Genomic DNA, 19,164 nt, shown 5'->3' on the forward strand with positions numbered 1-19,164 from the left:
TGTGTGAAAGTGTGAGTGATACAGTCCTACCACACTGCAAGGTGCAGCAGATCATCAAGTGGAAAAGAAGCGAATCTCAGTTTCTCTAAGTCCAGGTGGGAAGGCTCGCCATCTATTTCACCGGAGGAATCCACCTCAGGAGCAATTCAGCATACAAAAAAACCTGACCTGTCAACAGACAGGGTCAGAAGAGCAATTCAAATATTAATTATGCTGTTCTAGCTATAATTCACAACTTAGGATTTTGTTGACATCATATTCGACATCAATTTGCAATTAAAATACTCAAATTTGCAAAAATAAAACAGCTCTCTTACATAAACTATGCATTACTGTAATATATTGTCAATATTCTCTTTTGTACATTGCAAAACACTTCTTCAAATATAATATGAAAACATTACAACTTATAACCAAACTAAGGTATTGCATATGCAACAATTATTAATCAAACAATTCAGATAAATTCAGTTACTGAACAATAAAGTGCAATATGTGCTCACCGATCTCAGTGCATCACAGCTGTTAGATTTGTGTTCTCATGAGTAAATATATTAATTTATCTTGTGTTTTAAAAGATGTTTTCTGATTGTCATTTTATTTTGGAAATGATTTTATTTTGGTGATCATAGATGATTTCACTTCCTGTTCCTTGTTGTTGTGAAGCGCGAACTGCCAAAAATGGATGTATGTTTTTCCCTCCTGTGTTGCGGACAATAAAAGAAACGGGGAAAGTAATCAACCAACTAAGTGTGTGCATTATTAAGAACATGGCCGAAGAAGAAGAAAACTCTTCGAGCTCAACAGGTTATGGGCCCAGGCGTGACACAACAGGAGGAAGATGGCAGAGGTTAGTGTTCAACGGAGACGAAAACAGTTACGAACTCTGGGAGGCAAAGTTTCTCGGCCACATGCGGATCATTGGTCTAAAGGACACTATATTATCAGCCACTAACCCAGATGCAGAGAAGAATGCTGAATGCTACGCTGAACTAATTCAGTTTCTTGATGATAAAAGCCTTTCACTGGTAATGAGAGATGCGACTGACGACGGAAGAAAAGCTTTAAAAACACTACGTGACCACTACGATAGTAAAGGCAAGCCCAGAATCATCGCACTGTACACAGAGCTGACGTCTTTACAGAAGAAACCAGATGAGACAGTGACAGATTATATTATCCGAGCTGAAAAAGCAGTGACCTCCCTAAGAAATGCAAAAGAAGTCATCAGTGATGGACTTATTATCGCTATGATTTTAAAGGGGCTTCCTGAAGCTTACAAGCCATTTGCTATTCACACAACTCAAAGCAGTGAAGATTTAACATTCACACAGTTCAAAAGCAACCTACGAAGTTATGAGGAAACAGAGAAATTTGACAACAAAGTAAAAACAGATAATGTGATGAAGGTCGATTTAACCTCCATCACCTGTCATGGATGCGGAAACCGAGGACATTTTGTAAAAGATTGTCGCCAAAAGGGAACACCTAAGTGGTGTAGCTACCATAGAAGCTCGACACACAGTGATGAGACATGTAGAAGAAAAACCAAGTACAGAGATGATGTGAAACTAACTGTAGAAAAACAAGAGGACAAGAAAGAGGAGCAGACTTTTGTATTTAAAGTTAGTCAAAGACTTCTGCCTACTGACATAATAAGAGAAGGACTAATGGTGGACTGTGGTGCTACTTCACACATCATTACGGAGAAGAACAAGTTCATAAAGTTTGATGAGACTTTTGATCCAGAGAAACACTACATGGAGCTCGCTGATGGATCCAGGACAAATAACGTCGCACTCAAGAGGGGAGATGCCAACGTCTCCCTACGGGACGTACAAGGACACTGTACCACCATCACACTGAGAGATGCTCTGTTCATCCCATCCTACCCTCAGAGCATATTTTCAGTGAAGGCAGCTACAACCTACGGAGCACAGGTGGTCTTCAAGAAGGGACAGAATGAACTAGTGAACAAAGATGGGACGGTCTTCTCCATCGAAGAATACAACACTCTACTATTTGAAAACGGTAAACAATGAAACATCATTCAATGACATGATGTCCTGTGACACTGTTAATCTGACTTGTGATGTGAAAACATGGCATGAAATTTTAGGACATTGTAATGTTAGCGATGTGTTAAAGCTACCTGATGTTGTAGAGGGCATGAAAATCACAGGCAGTGGCATGTTAGATTGTAATGTGTGCACAGAAGGGAAATTCACTAACAACAGAAACAGACAAAGCGACCCAAAAGCGAGTGAGCCATTACAGTTGGTGCACACTGATCTAGCCGGCCCCATTGAACCAAGTGGCCAAAGTGGTCACAAATATGCTATATTATTCACACATGATTTTTCAGGGGCAGTGTCAGTTTACTTTCTAAAACAGAAAAGTGACACCACAGAGGCCACAGCAAAGTTTCTAGCTGACTGTGCACCATACGGCAGTGTTAAGTGCATTAGATCGGACAATGGCACCGAATTCACAAGCAGTTCCTTCCAGTCTCTTTTAAGGGAAAAGGGTACACTGTTAGACTTTTCATCGCCACTTTACGGTAACATACTGGCGTCACTGTTGCCAGCGTCATACCGTGACGCCGTGTTACGGTAGCTTACCGTTCTGCAGGATGATACCGTTTTTTGCTGGTGTGGTATAATACTCTTGGACAAATTATGGTAACGCACCGTAGCCTTTTTTACGGTATCTCACTGGCGACAGTGACGCCAGTGAGATACCGTTATGCCGTTATGGCGTAAAATACGTCAACAAAGTAACATCATACTGTGATTAAGAAATTGGTATACTACCGTTTATTCACGGTATGTCACTGTAATCCCGCTGTAAGGTAATAAACTGCAATATATTTACCAGTAACTTACCGTTATCACGCATCATCAGTACCAAAAATATTCATCTCTGCTAGAGGATACCGTGTTCCTACAGGCGGTCATTTACTGTTTACCACGTCGTAATTTACCGTAATTTAAAGAAACGGTAACATACTGTAAGAGACTGGAGGGTTCTCTAAAAAAAATTGTATTGTATTAAAAAAAAAAGTACCATATATTTATTTATATATATTTTTATATAAAAACATATACCCACTATCGATCGATTGAGATAGGTAGATGGATATATACACACACACACAGAATATAATTCATGTGCTTCACACCACTTTTTATTTCTGTTCTGATTTTCCTCTGTAGAAATACACATTTCCAAAATCAAAAACTGAAAAGAACTGAAAACATTTTCATTGAGGAAGCACTTGTTTTTACTAAACCATGTAATCCATTATTTTCCAGATGGGTGTACAAACAATAACAATATTATGTCATATCCATATCATGGCAGACAACATATAAATATAATATGAATATAATATCAAGCCCCACACTTCTGCCTTTATATACACTTTGTCCAAAATACTGGCTCACACCACCAAATCAATGCACAAAACAGGGCCCACAAGGACATGGATGAGCATGTGTGGTGTGAAGGAACTTGACTGACCTGCACTGAACCCTGATCTTGCCTTGTGGACTGAGTTCATTGATTTGTAGGGTGAGCCAATACATGTGACAATTAAAGTGTAAGTAGCTGAAATAATTTTTAACAAACGGGTAAAAGAAGGAAAAAAAAAATCAAAACTGTTGCACTCAAAAAACCTATTGGACAGAGACAGCGTCTTGTAAGATGGCGAGAGAGCTTGTCTTCATTGTTGTTCGTCTTGTGTAAATGTCCAGAAAGCATGGGCCACGGATCATCTGTGGAGACACAGGTAACAACACATTGGTCACTTAAATTATACAAGAAATTCACTAAAAATGGCAAAAACAGTTACCTAATTTGAAGTTTTCCACTCAACTTCAGTAAGGCGCTGGAGGAAAGTTGTGACATGAAGGTTAATGTGAACAACCTTTCGCTTCACAGTGGTCCCAGTCTTTCTGCTTGTCCCAACCTTGGAGGTACATTTTGTTCCCTCTTCAGGGTTTATCCTTACAAAAAACCTTAAAACATGCCATCATAAATAGTAACATACAGTAACATTGAGTTGTGATTTGCAATAATGAGTTACTTAGGGATTCATCATCTATCACTAGGAGGGATATTATACCCCTTATGTCAAATATTCATGAGCTTTTTGAGTGATAAGTTCTAATGAATTATTCATGAGCTCAGGAAGTAATAATGGAAGTAATTAAAATATGATATTCATAAAATTATGATATTCATAAAATTATGATTTTCATAAAATTATGATATTCATCCAAAATATGCTAGTTCATAGGTCATTGCTTTTCTTCCCCCCTAATAAAAGAACTAATTGATTATTTTAGAAAAGTTTTTATATCAAATAGCATTCTTTTATTTTTACTCCGTTAAAAACTTTTTCCTTTTTTTTCCTAAAGAAACGCCATCTGGTGGTGGGTCAGCGCATGACAGCGCATGAGTGCGCAGGGCGCGCACCCCCTGCGCCTGTGTGTCTGTGCGCAATTGTGCGCGTGCCTGTGTCTGGGGCTCCGTGTTTGTGTATTTAAAATGTGTTAAATCATAGTATAAGTGCTTAGTTGTGCTTTTGTAACGTTCAGTATGGCCAGACATACAGGGTGCATGCCTTGTGGGAAAACTTTATTTCAATTTATATGCATTTGTTTAATCCGAACAAAGAAATTTAAAATCAAACTCAGAGTCACAAAAAAACACTCGCGATCTCCGCGGCTCCCACCCGATCCTTAGGCAAATAAGCAGGGAGAAACTCCTCAAAAACCCTCCGCGTTTTTCTCCAAAACTCTTAGAATAACTTCTAGGGAACCCCCGTATACCCAAAACCTTATGCTCGATAAAAGGGGAAATCCTGAAACCAAATCCTTAGTCTTTTTTTTTTTCTCAAATTCAGCGCCTTAACCCTAGGCACATAACCGGCCAATCCTCCTGAAAAACAAAACAAAACAAAAAAACCTCTGCGGTTTCTCTCCAAAATACGCAAAACAAAAAACCCCTAGAAATAACCTGTAGGCAACCTCCTATCCCCAAGCCTTATATTCGATAACAGGGGGAAATCCTGAAACCAAATCCTTAGGCATTTTTTCTCAAATTCCGCTCAGAGTCTAAGTTCTCCTTTCGCTATCACTCCATCCCGCAACCGCTGCCAGAGCAGCATCTTTTTCCTTCTTGTTCGCTCCCCGGCTCCTCTTCGAATGCTGCTTACCTCGTTCGAAATTTTGCGCCGGAGACCAACACCACCTCCCAGGTAAACCTTACTGCCCCGCTGCCAGTCACATAACAAAGGGGCGGCTCCATTCGCATCCCGCTCACCCAATCGCGCTCAGCTTGGATTTTCATGATCCCCCCGCTCAGGTTAAGACTCGCGTCCTCTCTCACAAGCCATCTGACTTCGGACGCGTGGACAACTACCGCCACTCAGACCGAATTCACAATAATACCCCCGTCTCCAGACCACTTCGACAATTGGCGGTACTCAGACCGAATTCACAATAATACCCCCGTCTCCAGACCACTTCGACAATTGGCGGTACTCAGACCGAATTCACAATAATACCCCCGTCTCCAGACCACTTCGACAATTGGCGGTACTCAGACCGAATTCACAATAATACCCCCGTCTCCAGACCACTTCGACAATTGGCGGTACTCAGACCGAATTCACAATAATACCCCCGTCTCCAGACCACTTCGACAATTGGCGGTACTCAGACCGAATTCACAATAATACCCCCGTCTCCAGACCACTTCGACAATTGGCGGTACTCAGACCGAATTCACAATAATACCCCCATCTCCAGACCACTTCGACAATTGGCGGCACTCAGACCGAATTCACGATAATATCCCCGTCTCCAGACCACTTTGACAATTGGCGGCACTCAGACCGAATTCACAATAATACCCCCGTCTCCAGACCACTTCGACAATTGGCGTCACTTTTACCTGTGTGCATATCAATCGTCCTAGGTAAGCCTTACTGCCCCGCTGACAATCACATAACAAAGGGGCGGGTCCATTCGCACCCTGCTCACCCAATTGGATACAGGCCCGATTTATCTTCTCAGCGATAGGTCTATTCTCTCACCTGCATCAGGATAAATAATCTCACATTTCAAGTTGAATTTAACAGTTTTTCCCTCTCAGAAAAACAAATTTTCTCCTTTTTTCACAAGCAACATGGCCACCAGACCTACCAACCTCACTGTGGTCTCTCAGACCCCCGTAACCAGCTACAGAGCCTCTGCCACGCCAGCGCAACTCAGACGAATGCATCTTTGCCGGGTCCAACCTGCATCTGCTATCCCTTTGGAGGAGAGAGTCCCTCTCAACACCGGGGGATTTTGGGGCTATGCTTTCAGCCTCCCGGAGAGCCAAATCTATTTCTACCAGCTAAAAGCAGGTGAAAGTTTTGGCCCGCTGACACCGCGGATTGCTTTTAGCTCCTCTGACTGGGCTGTTTTGACCCTCATCGCGACCCCTGAAATCCAGAAGAGCCTGCGGGAAACGAGCTCCCAGCAACCGCGAACAAGGGACCAAGAAACGCAGACGCCTCGTGTTTTCAAAGGGGCCCATGCGTTTCCACCATTCACCCAACAACACCGGCCTTTAAACGCGGTGAGAAAAACCGTGACATATGCGCAGTGGGAGACTAAGAGCACGCCGTTTTGCAGGTGGGTCTGTAAGGCGAGTCGTCAGACAGCAGATAATGCCGGCAAGGATGACTTTGTGCTGGACCTTACGAACACCCACTCCGGTGTTTTCAACACATTGCTTCGGATTCCCACTCAGGACTGGTTGAAGATGGTGGGTGAAAAGAACGGCAGAATTTAGAGCTTTTTACGCTAAGTACAAGCACAACTGAGTTGGTCCTGGTTGGAAATAACCCCCCGCATTCAAAATAACCCCGCCCCCCTCATCCGGTCCCCCTTACCCCGCCTCCTCCTCCCCAGTGCTTTTAAAAACCACAACGACCGTCTCCTCCACATCGTCTGTAAACAGCCATGAGTCACCACAGCTCTGGAACTCCCTCTGCTCTAACCCCAGCATCCTTTCGGCCAGCAGCTGCTTCTACTCCAGCCGGGAACCCCGTGATGGATCTTGCTACTCCACCACCGAGTCCCCATCAGGCCTCATCATCTCCGGCCGCTATGCTTGCAGATTCGCCGCTCCTGCCTTCATCACCTCAAGGCTGGAACTTGCCCCGCCACCCTGCTCTCGGCTGGCAATCACCCGAACAGACCCCGGTAAACAACCCAGTCTCCGGTGTCTCGCTCTGGGCTTTGGGTGACCCTGTGTGCCGGGCTCTTTTCAGAGAGCCTGAAGACAATGATCCCCACCCCGGGGTGAGCAGTGGACAATCTTCATCCCTGGACATCGATGAGGCCGCTACTCTACTCCCCACAGCTGTTTTTGAACTTATAAAACTAACTCTCAAGTACCTTATCAACTCCCTGCTCCAGCAGCATCGACAAGATGTGTGTCAAGGATGCGCAGTCTCCCACCCCTCACAGAGACGCCATTCTTGTCTTTTCCCACTGGAAAAATATTACTTTTTCAAGTACTATGATGAACTCTGTAAAAGATTATGGAATGGACATTTCACCAACACATTATTACAAATTTTACGGTTAGAAGGCTTTTCACCACCACCCGAGCAAGTCAGAGGTGTGGCCCAGGCGTATCTCTTTGAACTCAGAGACGCCCGCGATATAGAGGGCACTCTGCAAGAAATCGATGCCAGTGTCACTGAAGTTACCCGTACCATAATTGATCAAGTGTTAGATGACAATTACTCACTGTGGCTGTCCTAGTATTTGTTTTTCTTCTCTTTCCTATTATTTTTTCTTACTGTTAAGTTTTTGTTTGTTTGTTTTTACTCGTTTCAGATGTAATGTTTTTTTGTTTTGTTTTTTTCATTACATCAAATAAATTGTTTTTGGAAAAACGTTGCATCAAATAAAACCTTTTTGGAAAATCATTGCAAGAATCAAACTCGTTGTTGGGTCTAAACTCAGACCCCGCTGTATCCAGGACTTATTCCCATGAAAGAAAAACAAGGCAACAGTGTTCGATCGATTACTTGCGCAAGGGAGGCCTTTGGTCAAGAACCAGCTCTTGGAGCTCACGCTCCTAACCTGTCTCCAGCCCAAAGTCCTTCAAAAGAGCAGCTTCCCTCGCAGCTATTTATTGACAAACTGTTACAGTTCACACAATAGTTTACAACACGTACCTCCCCTCTTAACCCCCCTTGGTTACAAAGACGAGGCACTGTATGTATATATATGTGTGTGTGTGTGTGTGTGTGTGTGTGTGTGTGTGTGTGTCCTCCTGCTGGGCAGGAAGCTTACATCAAACAGACCTTCCAGATAGGATGTGTCTGTAATCAAACCTACAGCCCCTCACCCAAAATCTCAAGAATCTGGGGAGGGGGACTGTGGAACTGCTTTCATCCCACAGTTAAACAATGTAGAGATGGCAAGCATAAAAATGACGAACATTAACAATTCACTCTAACATTCCCTCCTGTTTTGTGATTTTTATGCTCCAAATTATTCCTGTGTAGTATATTCTTAGCCATGCACCTCTTGCTTGACAATTTCAGCGCAGGCGTCATTTATACACAGGCTTCTGTCATATCATCCATTTCAGTCAATTCATACTGTTGTAAAGGTACATAATCAACAAATGTATTAGAAATCATCTTAGTTCCCACTGATCTTATACACGGTAAAATGCATCCTATACATAAGCAAATCAAGTGTCAACAGTCCAAAAACAAGAGTTAATATTTTCAAAAGAAGATGCCACCAAGGACCAGACATTCACCAAGCTCTCCAGCCTTGTGGTGCATCTACTCCTGTCGTGCGATTCATTATGTATTCCTGCAAGTAAACAACTGAATGTCACAGTCAAACAAGAAGAATCAACAAACTCAAAAATCAAATGTCACTACAATCCAACTGTATACAGACATAGACATTCAAACACATCAGTTGACTTTATTGTTTGTCCATGTGGCTCTCAGCTAACTTCAAAGCTGTAGCCTGGTCAACACCCTTCTTTATGACTCCTATCAATCCCCCAAACCTTCTCACTGTGGGCATCCTGTGGGGGTTAGAGTCAACTGGTGTATTATCTGCATTCACAACTCTTCTCCTGTCCTGTTGTCACCACAGGAAAAGCTTTGTAAAGGAAATTGGATCAAGCTGTTTTGATCTTCTTGGCTCAAAACCTCAACCAGCTTACAGAAGTGTTCATGATGTAAATGTAGACAAAAGGCTTCTCTGTTTGCATCCTTCTCACAGAGGACACAAAGAATAGGTGACGTTGCACAAATTTCATGGTAAATCTCCAACTTGGACTAATCCATTGCCCTTCATACACATAGGCAACTGGCCTATTTCCAGTTCATTTAGCTGTTCAATGTCCTGCAGCGAGTCAGATTCTTGGAGTCAGACTAGCAGATCTGTCATACCAGAGCAGTTCACCTTCCCAGCTACTGGTGAATCAACCATCCATTCAGGTTCAGAAGTTGAAAAGTTGGCAGTGTTCCAAGTACGTTTACTCCTGGATGTGTTGCTACGGCAACCAACAAACTGTCTCACTCTCAGTGATGCTATATGGCCACAGTCCAGAAGAATGTGTAACCAGTGGCATCACAAGCATAGCCATTGGTCTCGTTCTTTATGTGAGCGGTTGTGTTCACAAACTGCCACCAGTAGTTGTTGAAAACCCCATGCGGGTACTGGGTGTGGTTTGCTCTGTCCCAGTGCGCTTCCTGTCATCCCACTCTGGGTCCACAGGCACAAGAAGGCGCACAGCACATTCCCAGCCATTCTGATGAGTACCTGTGGCTCAGTTGGTTTCTTCACCGGATTGAGACGAGGGGCCCTGGAGGCTTTCCCCCCCCTTTGTACCCGGTCTTCCTGCCACTTACCCCGAGCTGGCCTGGATGTGCGTCACCTTCTTGCAGTGCGCTTGATGTATCCAAGTACTCCTTTCAGCAATCTTCACCGCTGTGGTCGTCGTCAGCAGCACCCGATAGGGACCTTCCCACCGTGGACTGGACCAGCACTTCCTCTCCATGGCCTTGTCAACATCCAATCTCCAGACTTCAGACTCTGCTTCTGCAGAGAACAGAATCATCTGGCAGATCATTTGCTCTCAAGACTTCTTCGTTTTTAAACATTTTAAGCATCTAATCTGCTAATATGCTCTCTCTTCTGCTTTTCTATCATCACTACAGAAGACTAGAACTCCAAATGCTCTAACATATATAATCTCAAAGAGTCAGACCATTCTCTGTTGGAGTAATCCTCATGTACATTCATATACATCTTAACTAATTCTATACAGTTTAACCATGTCCTGCGTGTCTCTTCCTAAGTCTTAACTTTACTGTTCCATTAGTTCTCTCTACCAACCCTGCACTTTGTGGGTGATATAAACAATGATGTTTTAGTGTTATCCCTAAATGTTGTGCCATTAATCTAATCACTTCATTTACAAAATGTGGACCATTATCACTATAAATGGTCTCGGGAATCCCGTGTTCCAAATGATATTCTTACATATTGCTTTGGCAACCGAAATGGCATCTGCTTTTCTAGTTTGTACAATTTCTACCCACTTTGAAAAAGGACACACTATCACTAAACAGTACTTATAGTTATTACAGTTGGACAGCTCTATAAAGTCCATGTGAATAACTTGAAATGGGTGACTGGGTCTGGGGAATTTCCCTCTCTTAGGTCTCAAATTACCCCGAGAATTGTGCTTGCAACATATCATACATGACCTGCAAAAAATTTTTTTTAAGGGTATTTAATCTTAAAGTATAAACTACTCATTATCTCCCTCCTGTTGCGACATGGCAAAGCCCATGGCGCAAAATAGCAGCAGTCCTATATAAAGTCTAAGGCAGTATTGGTTTATCACACAGATAACAAACACCATCCTGCAAGCTCGCTCCTACTGTAAGTCACAACTGTTGTCCTGCAGTAGGTGAGTGGCCCTGCATGTCTACCAGTGCATCCCGCATAATAGCCAATGTCTGCTGGCATTGCACTGCTAAAACGTTAACAACATGTTCTCCTAAAGTTGCTTCTTTCGCGATCTTATCTGCAAAAGCATTCTCTAATGCAACTGGATCTTTCCCTCACATGTGTGCTACACATTTGCAAACAGCAATTCTACTGGGTAAAAACTCTGCCTCCAGCAGATTTTGCAAGAGTTTGGCGTGTTCTACAGGTTTCCCTGTAGAGGCTGTCACACCTCGTCTTGCCCACTGCATCATAAAGAAATGTAATGTAGCAAATGCATACTGGCTATCAGTGTATATTGTCACATCCTGTTTCTCTGCAGCTTTACACGCTTCCGTTAAAGCTAGCATCTCTGCTGCTCAAGCAAATATGAAACATGGTAGTTGTCCTACACAGATAACTTTCCCATTATCTACTACAGTAAAACCTGTTTTAGTCTGTCCCTCTACTGTTGTAAAACTCAACCATCAACAAACCAAACCTTTCCCTCACCAAGTGGCACATCTATTAAGTCATCCCTCGGCTTACACTCCTCTCTACCTGCTGTCTACACTCATGAGAAGTGCCCTCTTCTTTCGTTGGCAAAAGGTTTGACGGATTCAGAATTGTGCATCACTTTTTGGTAATATGTGGTTGTGAGAGTAACAGTAACATTAAAGACAAGTGACTTGTTTGTAATACATGAATTTGTTTCTTACAGATGTCAAAGTCTCAACCTCATGCTGCCTTCCCCCATCCTCCTAAAGTAAGTATTTGTTGTTGTAGTTTTTATGCAGTGTCTGTGTCACATGCTAATCATAATTATTGAAATAACTGTTTTCTAACAGATTTTCCAAAACACTAGTTATGTTTGTTGTCATTCAGACTAATACTACTGCTTAGACATTGCTTAGTGGTCATGCATGTTTGACAAGCTTGTTATGATACCAAAACAGTAGGCCTGTCACAATAACCGATATATCGACTTAACACACAATACATGTACATGACCTCAATAATTGTTAATGATGCAATTTATCTGCCATTATATTTACAAAAATAAAATATAATAATAACAACACAATAACATTAAATAACATTGTTTTCTATTTGCTAGACAATTTACTATTTATTCAAGTTTTTATGGTATCTAATATTTTGATACCTAATTTCCATGATCTAAATATTTTTAGAACTAGATGTTGGTTTGTCAATTGAAAATGTGTAGATCTTGCATTATTATGGTGTTATATTATGATTATACATTCAAAGACATAAAATGGTCTTAAAATGACAATGACATAACTTGTCGCAATTGTTTATGGGGCAATATACCGACCAACAAAAAGTTGTTATCGTAACAGGCCTTCAAAACAGACCGTTTTATGATTGATAAATTCAAAAATAAATACATTTAATTTCTCTGAGATTCTCTAATATTCAGTTACAGTTCACAACACAGCTACCTGTACATGCAGTATTATACTGTAAATATAAATCTCTGCATTTAGCATCCCACTAGAAGAGTCACAGTTACTGCCTCTTTTTTTTTTTTTTTTTTTTTTTTTTTTACAAATACCTGTACTATTACTAACACATTTACTGTTTTACTTTTAGCCTGTGGATACAAATGCAGATTTCCTTAATGTAAGTTGTGCATTTTAATTACATCATGTTATTTTTTTTATTATTTATTTATTTATCTATTTTATTTTACATTCAAATATGATTGCTAGTAGGTAAAGAATAGTTCACCTATAATTGATATTCCCAATTAATTTCTCACCTCTGATTGAATGCCTTTGTTTGTTTGCCTTTTTTGACTATAACAAAACATTTTTGCAGGATATATATGGTGAATTTATATGCATAGATACAGTCGTAGTGCTTGACACATGCACACAGCAGTAGATGTACTAAAAAGGAAATAATTACAATCATGATGTTGATTGCTGATGTCAGTATATATATTTTAGGGGAATGTTTTGTTTTTCATCCAAAATGAACTATATTGTTTCAGAAGAGATTTATTACTCTGCCTGACTCTTATATATTGTTCTGTTTTTTGTTTGTTTTTGTTGTTTTCAGGTTCAATGGTGCGTGTTCTTCTAATGGCCGCCTTCCCACTGGAGGTTTTGATCCACAGCAATTTAAAAGGTAAACAGCGTTGAAAGTCAGTTCAAATGGTTAGCTAATAGTATTCTAAAAAGCCTACAACTCTGTCACCAGTTTCTTTACCAAAAAGTACCCATAAAAGTATCTCTCAATAGCATATCATTGTAGCTCAAATGTTTAGTTGTACAAATGTCAGATTTTTGGAAATCTAAAACTAGTCAAACACTCAAATGTTCATGCTTTTTATAGGAGGACAAATCAAAACGGACATCGGCGCAGAGTGAAGAACTGCCCTTCATAAGGATACTATGACAGCCATATATAGTAAGTGAAGACTTTCTGTGTATCTAAAATTGCATACAGCACAAGTAACTTACTTTGCAACCATTAAAATAGGTTGTAAAGTAAGTTACCAATACAAATAGGTGAAGATGCATTGTAGTGGTTGGTCTCAGACAAAGAAGGTCAACAGATTTATGAATGCTGGAGGGTAAGGAGAGACAACCAAAAGGGGTGTTAGCATTACTGTAATGTGAACTGGATAGACTTTCCATCTAGGAAAAAAAGGGGTAAAATTATGCGTAAAATATATCTGTATTAATATCTGTATCTATATAAACAGAAATATCTGTTTGCTAAATGAAGCCAGCTAACATAAATCATATTTTTATTTTAACTCTGATAAAAGTAATAGAACTGTGACTTTTGTTTGTTACAGTGGCGGTAAGGAAGAGGTTTCCCAATGTGTCCAGAAGGGCTTTGAGGATTGCAGTGAAAGCTGGGGGAACTGAGACTGCTGGAAAAGGAAAAGAAATTACATTTAAAGTATGTTGACTTATGTTCATACAATCACACACACATATACACATACACACACACATATGTGTACATATATATATATATATATATATATATATGTAGATATATATAGATATAGATATATATATATACACACACACATATATGTATATGTGTGTCTGTGTTTCTTTTAGAATGTTTAAGTATGTAATGAGAATAAAATTATAAAATGAATATTCCTTGCTTGATTGATATGCTATATGTATGTTTTAAACATCAAATAAAGATTTCTTTCAGCTGTTACATGTGAATGTGTTTTCTTAGAAATATATGAAGGGTTAAATTTATATATTTTTGAATGATTTTAAATAAGTTTAAATTGTATTTTGAAATATATTTTATAAATATAATTCAAAATATAAAAAAACAGCCAAAAAATGTATGTGTTAAAACACATTTCAAAATATGTTATAAATATATTTTTTAAATATATTTTAAAATACATTTTGAAATATATTTCAAAATATACAAAAATGGCCAAAGAATATATGTGCTAAAATATATTTCAAAATATATAAATATATTTTAAAATGTATTTATGCACATATATTTTTTGGCCATTTTTTGTATATTTTGAAATATATTTCAAAATGTATTTTAAAATATATTTTTTTACCGTATGGGTTACATCAAACAGACCTTCCAGATAGGATGTGTCTGTAATCAAACCTACAGCCCCTCACCCAAAAACTCAAGAATCTGGGGAGGGGGACTGTGGAACTGCTTTCATCCCACAGTTAAACAATGTAGAGATGGCAAGCATAAAAATGACGAACATTAACAATTCACTCTAACACTCGTTATTTTTGTTTTTACTAGAATCAAAGTGCAATGTTTTTAATGACAACAAATAAAATATTTTCATGAACTGGTTACATGAGATAAGTAACTGCTCGATCATGAAATAAAACCATAGTTAAACATAACTTCAAAGAGCACACATGGCAGAGCAGATTCTTTTTTTTTTTTTTTTTTTTTTTTTAATCTGTCCCGTTTGGTTCTTTTGCCATCAGAATTATTGTCTAAAGGCGAAGAAAGATGCCCAACGGATTTACTTTACCAAATGGACCATCCCAGCCTTGCCGTAATGGTCCATTTGATTCACCTTTTATTGTTTATTTTATTTTCACTTGCTGAATACGGGACAGACTTGACTGGTGGAAAGAAAGGGGAGAAAGAAAGAGGGAAAGAAAAACAGCTGAGAAGAGGGACGGGGAAAAAGGGCAAAAACCAAAAACCAACAGAATAAGCAGACAAAAAATACATATATCGATCACCTGGATCACCTGTTGAGAAAGAAAAAAAGAAAGCAAGCAGAAGAAAACGAGAGTAATAAACAACATCACAATGATATATGGGAATATGACAGTAAATACTAAATATTAAACATTATTGTGCAGCACGTGAGATCGACAGTGTGCTTTGAGGTAGGAGCCAAAAAGGGTGTAGTTTGTGTGTGTGATCACCCGTGTGTACACCTGTGAGCATGAACGCGCTTGTTTTTAAAAGGTTCCTTCATGTAATGATCTGCTAGAGGGTGTGGGGGGCCACTGCCCCGTCCTCCAGGGCATGAAGCAGGTATGGAGGAGATCAAAACTCCAGACATCCAGAGGCCTCCAGAACACAAGAGACCAAGGAAGACCAACAGAGGGGCAGCCGCGCCACTATCCCAGAAAGAGCTGAGGAGAGTCCCAGATGAGGGGTCACTCAGCAGCCGCGGAGCAGAAGCCGGGGGGGGTTGCAGTGACGTGCCCGTGAGCTCCGCCGGCAGCCAGCTGTGCCTGAGTGACCGAGCCCCGGGCCGAGAGGCCGAGGGCACCCATCCCCGAAGTGGCCCGAGCGAGCCCCAGGCTCCAGGCCCCGATAAGCAGCCGCCAAGGAGTGAGCCGGTGGGTACCTGGGCGCCCACCCCCGGACACAAAGAACCACCAACGCACTGATGTCTGAGGGCGTCTGCCACCGGCAGGGGAAGTGGTGGGGGGAGATGGGCCTCCAAACCTTGGAGGGCCTGAGATGTCCCCAGAGAGGTGGCGTCTGATACCCAACCTGACATATAGACACAGACAAACAGGCACACACAGATACAAACATCTATTCCCACCCTCATGCTCTCATATACAATTACTCAACACTCACCCAACGTGGAGACGGACATAAAGAGACGCTGTACACACAATCACACTCCCCAAGCGTACTCTAAGCCCCGGGTCTAGGTACCCTTGCCCCTGGAGGGGGAAACTGCGCCCAGACCCAGGTGATGTTACCCTTTTCCCTGCGGTGGGGAGAAGCAGACTGCCCCGACTCCGCAGCAGCAGGGAGGCCCCACATTCCAGACCCCAGTCGGACGGCCAACTCCTCCTCCTAGCCCCCCCCGCTCCAGCAGGCCGCAGAGAACGGGGGTGTAGGAAGACTCCAAACCTCCCTCCACCCGCTCATATGTAGTGTTGATGTATGTGTGTTCTAAGGTGCATTTAAAACCCAGGAGGGCATGGAGCTACCTGCCAGAGCAGCAGGTAAGCGTATAGCCCCTCCTGCTAGCCCTCAATGTCTACGTGTATTTAAAATTGAGAGGTGGGCAACGACGCCAGGGGTGAGGTGTACACCCTGATGGTAATTTGGAATCCGTGTAGCGTGCCCACCCCCAAGATCCTATATGTATGTGTAATGAGAGTGTGAGTAATGTGAATGTCTAAGTTGTGGGATAAAATTGAGGCAGAGGCAGCCAGAAGGGGACAGAGGGGGGGGATGTCTCCTCTGCACCCTGGTGACACACCCCTACCCCAAGGCCCTGCATGTGTGGGTGATTGTGGTGGAGCGGGAAGAGGGAGGCAGCTGGAGATGGGGAGGGAAGGAAGGGAGGGGCAAGTGACCCCTCCCTGGGGCCAGCTCCCCGCTGACCCCAGTAGGCACCCCCATACTCTGCAACCCGCCAGGGAAAGGGGGGCCCAGGCCCATCCGGACCGGGGCCCAGTGCAGCAACGCCACCCAGCCCCACAGAGCCCGGGACAGTCCACCCGACCCCACCACAGAGAAAACTGCACCCACCCCATCATCCACTCATCTTCCAGACTACACAAGACAATAGACGCCCAGGCTGAGATCTTCCTCCACCTCTCCTGTATCTCCCCCTCCTGCAGAGAGAGTTCCTGAAGAGAGGAAATCTCCTGCAGGATTTGACAACCTCCCCACCAGTTGAAGAGCCCCCCAGGTGGTTCGATGCACAGGCGGCACCCTGCGCCAGGACTGGGCCCCATACACCCACCCGCCCACAACCCCGGCAACACACCAACCAGGACCCAAGCCCCTGAGGCTTGGCCAGGGCCCCAGCCCAGAGACGGAGTGCCCCCAGAACCTCACGCCCATCCCGGACCCACCCAGGGGCAGCCAGGCTACCAGGTCAGTAACCCACGTCCGTCAGCACAGACCCTCCCCTAGCCCTGCTGCACGCAGCCACGAGGAAACCGTCACCTAAGAGCCAACAGAGCCCCTAATTGGCCATGACCGTTACCCCGGGTTGAGCCCCCCAAGGAAGATGCTCCCGGGGAACCCCCCGATGCCCTAAGCCTGTCCCTACCCCACACCAATCACAACAGTGAAGGTGGGACCAAACTAAGACCCCCCACCCCCACTAGGTGAGCAGAGCAGATTCTATTGAAACGCGCATATTACGACCCATCTCGCCCCGGTAGTTTTTGCGGAGTGCAAAAATTGATTAAAAGCGTGCAGGATGAAACTGGTACAAAGATTAACGCGCAAACAGCTCAAAACTTCCTCGCAGAACAGGATGCGTACACATTACACCGAGCTGCACGCCTGCGCTTTCCGAGAAACCGTGTGTTTGTCCCCAGACCTCTTAATCAATTTCAAGCAGACCTTTGTGATATGAGGGCGCTAGCTGAGCATAACGATGGCTATCAATATTTACTTACAGTTATAGATGTTTTCTCTAAAACAGCCTATGCAAGAGTGTTGAAAAACAAAACAGGAGTTCAGGTCACTAAGGCTTTTGAGTCTGTCTTAAAAGACAGCCAAATTCCTCAAAAGCTACAAACAGATGGTGGTAAAGAATTTTTTAATTCCAGTTTTCAATCTTTAATGAAAAAGCATGGTATAAATCATTTTGCTACAGGGAGCGATCTAAAAGCCTCAGTCTGTGAAAGGTTTAATAGAACTCTTAAAAGTAAAATGTATAGATATTTCACTGCTCAAAATACCCGTAGATATATCGATGTGTTACAAGATTTATTACGAAGCTATAACACTAGTTATCATCGTTCCATAAAAATGGCCCCCAATCAAGTAAATTCAGACAATGTAGCGTTAGTATTTCAAAACCTATATGGCACTTCGTCTCATTGTAGAAAAAAGCCCATGAAATTTAAAAAGGGAGATCATGTGAGGCTGTCTAAAGTTAGAGGTGTGTTTGATAAGCGTTATGAGCAAACGTTCACAAGCGAGGTATTTACTATTGACCAATGCATACCTAGAGACCCTCCTGTTTATAAAATCAAAGATTACGATGGGGAAGAAATTATAGGTAGTTTTTACGAGCATGAGCTGCAGAAAATCGCTCTTTGCAAGGATAAGCTCTATCACATAGACAAAATTCTCTCAAAACGTAAACAGAGAGGTCAGATTTATTTCCTGGTGAAATGGAGGAATTGGCCTGAAAAGTTTAATAGTTGGATTAAAGCCAGTGAGCTTAAAAACCTGACATAACAAACTCCGCACCTCACTCTCATCTTGGTAACCTTGGTAACGGTTTCAGCATGAGTCTCAGGGCGCAGGGTTTTTACGTCACACTACCATCAAACGCAAGTCTGAATGTATTTAAGAATAATACAAGTAGCTCTTTCCGTGTGGATTTGGCTCACCATCTCAACCTCGATGGGGCCTGGGAGGTGGCTCTCACTGAAATTTCATATCCCTATACATGGCTTAATATCCCGAATGATAAGGCTTATTTTGAATGCAGGAAAAAGAGTGACGCTGAGCAGCGGCCTGATGACGTGGTTAAGACAAAAATACGCGCTGGCTTTTATGAGGATGCTAACACGCTGAGAGCAGAGATCGAGGCATGCCTTAGACGTATCGACTCGGATATTTATCTTAAATATCACCCCATTGTTAAAAAGTTTGAATTCACCGCTGG

General features: G+C 42.3%; 3 long non-coding RNA genes across 3 annotated transcripts; 1 reads left to right on the plus strand and 2 right to left on the minus strand.

Moving 5' to 3' along the window:
* Positions 1–3,526: 3,526 nt before the first annotated feature.
* Positions 3,527–3,987, minus strand: LOC112842843 (uncharacterized). The gene is made up of 2 exons (XR_003214868.1): positions 3,929–3,987; positions 3,527–3,776 (listed from the first exon to the last, which is right to left on the minus strand). It is a non-coding gene; the product is annotated as an uncharacterized LOC112842843 (long non-coding RNA).
* A 4,098-nt stretch (positions 3,988–8,085) lies between these two features.
* On the minus strand, positions 8,086–18,513 carry LOC109203626 (uncharacterized). Its single transcript, XR_002063397.2, has 4 exons — positions 18,504–18,513; positions 17,781–17,783; positions 14,652–14,808; positions 8,086–8,377 (listed from the first exon to the last, which is right to left on the minus strand). It is a non-coding gene; the product is annotated as an uncharacterized LOC109203626 (long non-coding RNA).
* Positions 11,756–14,052, plus strand: LOC109203627 (uncharacterized). Its single transcript, XR_002063399.2, has 5 exons — positions 11,756–11,805; positions 12,657–12,686; positions 13,128–13,196; positions 13,404–13,478; positions 13,873–14,052. It is a non-coding gene; the product is annotated as an uncharacterized LOC109203627 (long non-coding RNA).
* Positions 18,514–19,164: the final 651 nt, after the last annotated feature.

This window comes from Oreochromis niloticus, linkage group LG18 (genome assembly GCF_001858045.2).
Source record: "Oreochromis niloticus isolate F11D_XX linkage group LG18, O_niloticus_UMD_NMBU, whole genome shotgun sequence".
NCBI lineage: Eukaryota > Metazoa > Chordata > Actinopteri > Cichliformes > Cichlidae > Oreochromis > Oreochromis niloticus.